At 43.1% G+C, this 7,841-nt stretch overlaps 1 protein-coding gene across 2 annotated transcripts in view; it reads left to right on the plus strand.

The window, feature by feature from the left end:
• The first annotated feature begins 44 nt into the window (after positions 1 to 44).
• NACC2 (NACC family member 2) overlaps positions 45 to 7,841 on the plus strand; it is a 97,790-nt gene continuing 89,993 nt past the window's right edge. For both annotated transcript variants that reach the window (XM_019510814.1, XM_019510820.1), the window contains exons 1-2: positions 45 to 124; positions 284 to 347. The gene's annotated coding sequence lies outside the window, so the exon portion shown is untranslated. The remainder of the gene's footprint in view (positions 125 to 283; positions 348 to 7,841) is intronic.

Raw genomic sequence — 7,841 nt, forward strand, 5'->3', positions numbered from 1 at the left:
GGGGCCAGGCGGGCGAGGTCAGGGAAAGCCCATGCGAGGAGCCGCTGAAATCACTTCCTGCCGCCGCCGGGTCGGGAGCCGCCGCTAGGCCCCGCCGGTGCCTCCATGGGGCAGCGGCCCCCAGGTAGCCGGCCCGGCCCCCTCCCCTCCCCTCCCCCGGGCAGCCAGCAGCCGCTGCCCTCCGGCTCCCGCTTCCCGTCAGCCCTACATGATTTTTGTTTATTTTTTTGCTCATTATTATTATTAGTATTTTTAATCTCTCTTCCCTCCCTCCCCTCCACAGAGCTGCTGGTCCGCGCCTCCTGCCCCTGCATCGCTGAGTGCTGCACGGAGACTTCTCCCAACAGGTATCTCTGCTCTTGGGGGCTGGGGGGGCTTTCCCTGCCTGCCTTCTCCCCCCGCAAACCAGCTGCCCTCGTCCCCGCTAACTTCTTGCCCTGGTTTGGTCCCCTGCCCCATGTCGCATCTCCAGCAGCGGGCGTTTTATTTATTCCTCTTTTTGGGGGGGGGGGTCTTCATATTGTCCCCGTGTGCCAGGTTGCAATGAATGTCTGAACTTTTCTTCTGGGGAGGGGGACACGCGTGTGAGGGTGTTGCTTAAAGATGAGCTCTTTTCTTCCCCCCCTTTGCATTTTTAGCATTGCAGCGCTAGATAAAGAAGTCTTTTGTGTGACAAGGGAGAAAGCGTCTGCGAGCAGAAACTGGCGGGGTTTATATATTTATTTCTTGCAGTGGGAGAAGGGGTGCACACGGGTAAGGACCGGACCTTGCTTCCCTTGCCTGTCCTGAAGAGACGGGGCAAAATAGTATGATGTGAGCCTTTTGTCTTGGCCAACTTGCTTTTGCCTAGCAAATTGGGCTGGCTGGGGAACGGGTTGTTATTCTATAATGTATTCTAGAAATACCTTTCTGAAGAGGCTGCAGTGCTTCAGTTTGATTATCGTTTCTAAGTGTGTATAGACTTGTGCAGTCTCTTTCTCAACACTTGGAGAATTATGTTGCCTGGAGGGAAGGCTTTCTTTCTAAAATAAAAACAGTTTTAAAAAATGAGCACCCAGATTCAGGGTTGAGGAATAATAGTGCAAGATCTCTGAATCTGGATGCTCATTTCATGTTTAGGGACAATAATGCAAGATCCTGAAATGAGCACCCAGATTCAGACACCTCATATTATTATTCCTCAACTCTGAATCTGCATGCTCATTTCAGGATCTTGCATTATTGTCCCTAAACATGAAATGAGCATCCAGATTCAGAGTTGAGGAATAATAATGCAAGATCTTTTTTTGCAAAAGATTCTGTTGTTCAAATAGCTGCAGTTGGTGGGGGGGTTTTGGGTGCTTTTTTTGTTGGGGGGGAAGGTGGGTGTTTTATATGCAGGGCAGGCATGTGTTTTGCTAGCATCTTTCTGATATATCAGCATGTCAGCAAGATGCAGGATGTTATTCTGCATGTTGATGTATAGGTGTGGAGAAAATCTTGCTACTTTGCTGGGCTCGTATTGGAGAAGTGCCTTTCCAAGTGCTGGCGTGTTACTGTTCATGCTGCAGTATGCAGCATGCTGTAGTTAAAGTACATTTGCTGTGTTCAAGGACTTCCACAAATGTCTTCACTGCTGTAGGAAAAGAAAATGACAGCAGTACATTGTGTACTTCACTGTGCGAGGCTGGCCCATATGTATTAACAGCAGAGTACAGAATCACTTAAAACGAAGTCTCCATTACATGCTGGCTCATTAATTTGAATATTCACTTGTGTGTTTCCTCCTTTCAAAAGTCATTTGTGAGATTGTGGGTAGCTTGATGCACTTCATGCTTGCCAAGTGTTTGTCTCGAGTCCTGAGTAATTGATGATCTGGCATGCTGTTTTACCTTTTCAAACTAAAATATTAAAGAGTAGTAGAAGACGAAATCAGTAAACAAAACTGAATTATTGCTATCCTCAGTGGCACATTGGCTTCTTGAAGTTAATATTCTTGCACTGGAAGAATGGTGTTTATTGTAATGCAGGTCTAGGATCCTGTATCTGATGTGATCTTGGAAGTGAATCCAGGCAGACTAAATAGTAAAACGTTTGGGGTCTGACCCTGGGGGTTACTGGGCACCCTCCCTGCCAAATGGACTTGAATAAGCATTAAAAGCACGCATCCCCATAGAGAACCAAGCTTTAAAATGAAAGTAAAAACCCAACTCAATCCTCTGATAGTATGCCCCTCAATAAGCTTTGGGGTTCAATTGACAGAGGCTAACTTTTTTTGCTTCTTGGTTGAACTTGCATTGCTAGGCCTCGGACAGTCAGTACATGTTATTCAGTGTAAACAGCAGAGGTGCTGATAACTCGGCCTCAAGTAAGCAGCAAATACAAAAGTCTTAGGAATCTTGCCCTTACGCTTCGAAGAATAAATGTCATTTCAAGGCCTGCTGATGACCTCACAGGATTGTGTAAAAACAAATGCTGAGGATTGACCTTTATAGTCAAGATTTCACATTGGGCTGTGCGAGAGTGGGCTGATGGTATCTGAATGCCAATGGGAAGAATGAATTAAGGGAAGTTGAAATCTTCCTTGGAAAGTTACTTTTAGAAGTTGCGTTTTGTTTCATAGAATGTGAATGTTTGTCTGCAGTACTAATGTTAATTGGAAGGTGCAGAATAGTATGAGAAGGGACCCTTTTAGATGAAAAATATAGCTTACATTTCAAAAATTTACATTTAAAAAATCTGGCTTGAGTTTTCACCCTAAGCATTTAAATTGGGTACTTACAAACAACCTAGCACTTCCTAGGAAGCTTCACTGGCATAATATTATGTTTGTTTTGTAAATGCTCTAAGGAAACACTACACCAAAAACCAAAGAAAGGGCTTTCTTTGGAATACCAAGAGGCCCTGCAGCAATTTCTATTGCATATATGATTTTGGGAAACCGTGTTTACTTATTTCTTAATTTTTTAAAAATGAACATTCAGGGGATGCAGCTGCTCTAATACTGGACCTGGAATTGTCATGCAGTGGGATATATAGTTCCTGTAGTGTAAGACCAAGCTATAGATGAGTGAAGGTTGAAAACTTCTGTTAATGGTGAAGTTAGTTTTAATAATTTTGTTCTTGAGGCTTAAAGTTGTTCAAGTTTGATCGTTCACAGAACTCATCTGTGATGTGTTGACTATTACTAGGAGACATGCAAGTTAAAAACAGATTCTTGTGTTGACAACATATGTGTAAAAACGTACGTCTGGAAGTTGATAGGGGAGCAGTTCACACTTCGCTGTTTTTACGGCAGTTACAGTGCCCTCTTGCAAAATGAAAGTGGCTTCATGCCACAAAATAAGAAGAAATCTAATCCTCTTGGATTTTTCTAGCCCTGGAACTCTTCTTGCCCTCTGACAGAGTTCATTTTATATGAATTAGTGCCATTTCAGGTTGGGAACTTGTTCTGGATTCTCTGTCGAGCCTGATGAGGCAAAGAGCATGGTTGTATTGCTTTAAGGGGTAATTCTGTATTGCCTGCAGTCACGGATGTTTGAATACCTTGAGACATGAGAACTCTCCTTCCCTCTTAATCTTTGCTTGTTTCTAGATCTGGGCTCAAAAGAAAGTCTCTGAAAAGTTCAGACAAGTTCTCGGGACCAGGTTTTAGTTAGAATCGAAAATTCAAGTGCCACGAGAGCACACTGCCCCCAATACCTACCTACAAAAGAAAGTACCAGAAATATCAGGAGACTTGGTATTTGCAGTCCTGAAGAGATTTGGGTTAGCTTCAGAGAAGCCTCCAGACTTGTGTGCTTATCCAAAAAAGATGGCAAACCATAGCTGCATGGAACAGAAATATTTATTTTAGACCATCTTATTATAAAGTAAAATTTCCCTGCCGAGGTTTGTGGTGGGTTTGTGTGTTGCTGTGTACGACTGCAGATATGTACTTTTATTTGAAAGCTGGCTTTCTTGACACAATAGTCCTTAAATTGGTGCATGGCTCATGAGATGGGCAGGCGTGTTGTAAAGCATTGTATTGGAGCTATTGGATTGTGGATGAACGTAGCAAAACAACCTTGCAAAATGATGATGCGCCTCTGCGGCTGGTTCTCTCCTTGCAATGCTTGTGTTTAAAAATACCAAGGCCTGACAAACTGAGGTTAGAATGGGGTTTCAACCGTAACTTTGAATTTGCCCAGTTTTTATGAGCTTAAGCTGGGGTGACCTATTTAGCAGCACCTTTCTGTGGGTAAAAGGGCTGAGTTATATAGTGAGACACAAAGGAGTAATTCCTTCCGGGAGCTGTAGTGGTGATAAAAGGTACAGAGGCAAAATTAACTTAAAGGGCCGGTTAGTTTAGCTTTCCATGTTCTTATACTTCTCCTGGAGTTGGGTCAAATTAAACTAAAATGTTACTCTGTGCATGCGTGTGTGCGTTGCCTTCACCCAAGGACTCATCTTTCTTTATGGCTTCATATGATCATTTAAGCTATCTCTAACATCTGATGACCAGAGAGAGTACTGTGCATTGCTGTAACTGCTGCAGTCTGATGCCAGCTGAACAACTCTTGTGAATCACGCCCTTATTCATTCAGAGCCCATTTCTTCCACTGTTTCAGGGGGTTCTGTAACATTTTAGCAATACAGTTAACCTGTCTCTTTCTTTGGAGTTTAGACAAATGAGGTTTGATGGAAACGCCTATTTTTTTTTTTCCTCCTGATCAAGCACATGCAGAGATTCAGAAATAATTTAACCATGCTAAAGAGGGCGAGGCTTTTTGGTTTTTCTCTGTACCTGACTTTATTTGCAAAGTGACAGGAATTTTGACAGCCTTTGTGTCTTTTTTAGCAAATAGTGTCATGCCAGGTTTGCCTGTGGATGAGATCATTTGCAAAATATGTTTCCCAGCTTGCTTCAGGCATAATTCATTGTGTCAACTGCAATTGCTCATTTGCTAGGAACTGTGATTCATTAACAAGTTTTTTTTAATTTTTTTTTAAGTTCATCCGTGGTTTTTTTTTAAGTTTAAAAATGCATTTTTAAGCAAACATTTGAAGGCAGAGCACAGGCTTTAGAAATATGAAATCTGGCATGTTGAATCCATGCATGCTGGTGTTCAGGGGAAAACTTGTTAAAAGACATGATCTTTTTAAGGAGGGATAAGTAATCCTACAGAGGCTTCAGCTGTGCTGTGGTTTTGTCACATGTTCACTCCTAAATGGGGATGGAGATGATAAAAATAAGTAAATAAAATCTTTCTGCTGGGCAAGATTGTGCCATGTAGATCAGTGGATGGGGGGGACTCAATGAGCTTGGTATAGGGGGAGATCTCAACAGCCTGTGCAGTACCATGTCCTTCCCCTGCCATTCCGCCCTGGCTAGAGGGCTTGTTACAGAATACAGTCTATAAGGAAATTGGGAGAGAAGATGCAGCCTGAAACCGCTGTCTTCTGTGTAACCCAGCTGTATGGGGAGTCAAGGTACTGGCTGTGGGGCTCCAGAGAAGCTATACTGCTTTCAAGGTCTTGGGACCAGTTACTGTTTTGGAGGCACAGCACCTCTTTGCTGATGGCCCTGGCTTCTGGTATGTCTCCCAGGTTCTGTCGGAGAATCAGGGAGGGGAAGATTACCCCAGTGCTTCCTCGCATGGATTTTGCCACAGTAGTGTGGAATTTGAGCCTTGGTTAGACTGGAATCAACTTGGGGACGGGGGTGTATTTTCAGTACAGTTAACAAAACACAGTTCCTCAGAACAGTGGGGGAAGAAGTATTGCAACAGTAATAGTGCTGGGAAGGTACTTTGTGGTTCCCATGTTCAAAATACTGTGCAAAAAAAGTTTTTTTTTTCTTAAACAGTCTGAAAATTTGACTTTTTGAAAATCTGCAAGCAGAGTACACTTGTGTGTTCCCTTTCTTGGCCAGACATAAGTTCAGGGGCATGATTTTTTTTCCAGGTGGGTTGGGAGAAATGGGGGAAAGCACCCTGGCACTGATCTAGAAGTTACTAGCAACCCTACACAAGTGTGTGTGGGCTTAATACATCGATACAGTTATCAGAAGAGAGGCTGATTTAAAATGTCCAAGAGAGAGTTGTTAAATCTTCATTTTAATATAAATAATGCGACAACTTTTTTTTTCTGTGTAATGATTGAGTCCTTCAAAGCTGTTTCCTTATGTATGTATTTCAGATAACACTGTCCCCCAGTCTTGAGAGATGTTTAAAACCATAGGCCAGGCACTGGAAGTGGGTAGAAGGGAGGAGAATGTGGTAACATGGGGCTTCTGCTAACTTCTGGTTTGGTGGCACAGTTCCCAAATACTGCCAGTTTGCTTTGAAAGCAAGTGCGGGAGTTAAGGGCAACAGTGTAGTGGGAGGGAGGTGACTCCATCAAAGTGACCATATATAGTCATTGGGATGAGATTAAACATTTCACCTCTCAGTGACATCCCAGCAGCAATAAAGCCAATATTGGGACGTATTAATCATGTGTAAAAACAGCAAAAACTTCACCTTGCTTTGCAGCAACTAATTTGTAGCAATCTGGCCTCTTTGAGGGTTCTATTGATTTAGGGAGAGGAGCCAGATGTTTTTCATCCTTGAGAGCCTGGAGAGCCCATTTCAGCAGCCAGCAGAAGAATATCATGTGCAAAGAATTGCAAGTTGACGGAGCCAGTGTTTAGTCAAGCTAGGAGGTTTGAAGGCAGAGCACAAGTGGAAGGGAACTTGTCTCTATACCTGCATGAATATCACGGTGCTCATGTAGCAGCCTCCATTTATATGTATTGTGTGTGTGGGTACATGTTTCACTTGCCAATTCTCCCTGCCACAGGACAAACACTTATACTCTAATTATGCGCAGCGTTAGAAAAACAGGAGTTAGGCTTGAAAATAATATAATCCTCGCAAAGTTGTTGCTACGATAGAGCAGTGCCAAAGTTGAGGCGGAGACAGCATTGCCACAGTGAGTGCCTGGCCCTGTGAGGTGCTGATGATCAATCAAATCGCAGCACAGCAGATATATATCCATACAGGTGCATGAATAAATCATTGGAACCACAGAAGAATCCATTTAAGAGTTGTGGGTGTATGTTGGTTTGAAGTTGAGTTTGAGTATTTGGATGGCAGGCCTCCAAGGGGAAAGGTCAATGCAAAGTCATGTGCCAGGTTGCTCTTTTGGGCAACAAAGATAGGCCTTTTGGTGACAGTCAGGGTTCAGTGCCTCGGTGGAATGGGATCTTCCCAAATTAGGGTAATTCTTCAGGAAATACTGGCTTGCTTGGAAACTTTTCTGAGTTTTGCACTGACTACATTAGGCTTCACAGAAATAACTAAGTTGCTCGATGTGCTCATGCATTTTTTGGTTTTGGTGTAGTTCAGCTGACTTTTGATTGCAAACGTGGATCTTTACAGCTGATTAAACAATTGCAACTTGGCCTGCAGTTCGTCACGCTGGGTCTCGTCCCACTTGTCTTTCGAGTTTAGGATTGGATATCCAAATAAAAATGTTTCTTTCTCAAAAGCATTGATGCAGCTTTGGCTGCCCTGAGAAGCATTCGCATAGTACAGGGGCAGTTGGTTATATCCCTGAATCCTCTCAACTTGCTTGTACAGTGGAGAAAAAGCCTATGGGTGTGTATGGGATGTTTCTTTAGATGCCTACTATGATTTTGCTTGCACATATGTCTACAGCTACATACATGAAGTGTGTGCATTGTGTGTTACATTAAAACTCAGGTTTCAGTTCCTCCAAAATTAAGAAGTAAACTTTCCTTGCAGCAATTTTTCCTAATTCCCCCCCCCCCCCCCACCCCCATACACATTCCAGTAAGGTCAATCAGCAGTGACAGAGACCCTGTATAGTGAAGATCA

This window comes from Gavialis gangeticus, unplaced genomic scaffold (genome assembly GCF_001723915.1).
Source record: "Gavialis gangeticus isolate Ggan-Ray unplaced genomic scaffold, GavGan_comp1, whole genome shotgun sequence".
In the NCBI taxonomy this organism is placed as follows: domain Eukaryota; kingdom Metazoa; phylum Chordata; order Crocodylia; family Gavialidae; genus Gavialis; species Gavialis gangeticus.